General features: G+C 53.0%; 1 pseudogene; it reads left to right on the top strand.

Annotated features, from left to right (window-relative positions):
• Positions 1-2,500, top strand: part of LOC143175708 (large subunit ribosomal RNA) — a 6,407-nt pseudogene that overhangs the window by 1,750 nt on the left and 2,157 nt on the right.

Below are 2,500 nucleotides of genomic sequence, written 5' to 3'. Positions count from 1 at the left end.
GGCGGTGTGCGCAGAAGGGTCTGGGCGTGAGCCTGCCTGGAGCCGCCGTCGGTGCAGATCTTGGTGGTAGTAGCAAATACTCCAGCGAGGCCCTGGAGGACTGACGTGGAGAAGGGTTTCGTGTGAACAGCCGTTGCACACGAGTCAGTCGATCCTAAGCCCTAAGAGAAATCCTATGTAGATGAGGTGTTTTTTTATTTTATACACGATCAATACGAGAGAGAGAGACAAAAAGTACACACCCATCGGGCGAAAGGGAATCCGGTTTCTATTCCGGAACCCGGCAGCGGAACCGCATACCATTCGGGCCCTCGTAAGAGTGTTCGTCGGGGTAACCCAAAATGACCTGGAGACGCCGTCGGGAGATCCGGGGAGAGTTTTCTTTTCTGTATAAGCGTTCGAGTTCCCTGGAAACCTCTAGCAGGGAGATAGGGTTTGGAACGCGAAGAGCACCGCAGTTGCGGCGGTGTCCGGATCTTCCCCTCGGACCTTGAAAATCCAGGAGAGGGCCACGTGGAGGTGTCGCGCCGGTTCGTACCCATATCCGCAGCAGGTCTCCAAGGTAAAGAGCCTCTAGTCGATAGATTAATGTAGGTAAGGGAAGTCGGCAAATTGGATCCGTAACTTCGGAATAAGGATTGGCTCTGAGGAGCGGGGCGTGTCGGGCTTGGTCGGGAAGCGGGTCTGGCTGACGTGCCGGGCCTGGGCGAGGTGAACATGTACGGCAACGTGCAGGGATCCGAGCTCGGTCCCGAGCCTTGGCCTCCCGCGGATCTTCCTTGCTGCGAGGCTTTCGCGTAGCGTTCGTCCTCTTCGGCCGCCATTCAACGCTCAGCTCAGAACTGGCACGGACTAGGGGAATCCGACTGTCTAATTAAAACAAAGCATTGCGATGGCCCCCGCGGGTGTTGACGCAATGTGATTTCTGCCCAGTGCTCTGAATGTCAACGTGAAGAAATTCAAAAAAGCGCGGGTAAACGGCGGGAGTAACTATGACTCTCTTAAGGTAGCCAAATGCCTCGTCATCTAATTAGTGACGCGCATGAATGGATTAACGAGATTCCCTCTGTCCCTATCTACTGGGGTATACAGGTGCACAGCTTCATTCTGGCACAGCCAACCTCTCCTCCACGTGGTGTACCCTGGGAAACTTTCGAGTTTGCCAACGAGGCTCTGGCGCGACTCTCCTGCGAGCGTCCGGGCGGTATTTTATACCGTACGGACCGCGGAGTCGTCAAATACCGTAGCCGGTATGTCTAGCAACGACCCACTGGGGACATCCACCCAGTGGTACGCGAAGCATAACCGGTCGGGGGGCTTGCCTTAACCGGCCGGACCGCGAGGAGATAAACCTCTCTAATAAATCCGAAACCTTAAGTTATGGTGCGCGGCGAAGGGGTGCGGGCCGTCCTTGCGATGGTCCGTGGTTGGTGGGTGCACCAACCCTTAGCGGCCAACCTCGAGGCACCTGGCGAACCTCGTTGTATTCAGCCTTCCCTCCTGGAAAGGGCGTCACCCGGGAGGGTGACTTCAATTCGTCCCAACTCGTGGGAAAAATATGGCAAAATCTAAGACAAAACAAAACAAAAACCAAAGTAGAAAGGAGGAGAGCACTAGCGAGAGTGGCGCTAGTGCTAGTGTAAAGGAAGCATACGTGCTCCTTGAAAACACGATTGATATTGATACGGTAGAGGAGAATGTGAAAGGCAGGAAACGCTGCCTTCACAATAGCGATAGCGAAAAAGGGAGCGAATCGGAGAAGGAGTGCCCGACGAAGAAACCGGCAACGGAATCTTCGCCTGCACTCCCCTCCCCGCAACGGGAGACCCCCAAGGGGGATCCCAGCGGTAAAGAAGTGAAGAAAGTGGGACGCCCATATATCAAGGACTTCTTCGAGATATGTTGGACGGTCGCATCCGAACTGGAAGAGCAGTTCGAACTAGCTGGCCTTAACCAAGGTCGCTTTGAAAAAGAACTAATAAAGGCCCAAAAGTTATACGATTGGGAAAATGATCAGAAACGGATACGAAAGGAAAAGATTGATGATCTAAAATACCAAATAGATCATCTTGAAGAGAAAACAGATGAACTGACGAAGGCAAACGTCGACCTAAAGAAGGAAAACGAGAACCTCAAAGAGGAACTCGCTAAACTTCGGAAGCAACATGCTCCCGAAGTTAAGAAAACAGAGAGGAAACAGGCAAAGAAACCGATGGCCCAGTCGTACGCGGCTGCGGCCAAAAAGACTATAGCGAAACCTAAGGGCGCGGTGCGACACGTCGTCGCCGTGTACCTTAAGGATGAAGGTAATAAGGACAGCAAAGCAACGAAAGTTGCTTTGCAGCAGTGCTTTGACCCCAACCGTGACAGGTTGAGGGTTAAAGCCGTAAGAAAAATTGACAAAGGAGGCATCCTCGTCGAGACGGCGACAAAGGATGACCTCCAGAAGCTCATGAAGAGCGGAAAAGCGAACGAAAAGGGACTGAAGGTGACAGTCCCT

The sequence above is a fragment of the Nomia melanderi genome, unplaced genomic scaffold, assembly GCF_051020985.1.
Source record: "Nomia melanderi isolate GNS246 unplaced genomic scaffold, iyNomMela1 scaffold0166, whole genome shotgun sequence".
In the NCBI taxonomy this organism is placed as follows: Eukaryota; Metazoa; Arthropoda; class Insecta; order Hymenoptera; family Halictidae; genus Nomia; species Nomia melanderi.
This window is presented reverse-complemented; position numbering and strand designations above follow the sequence as displayed.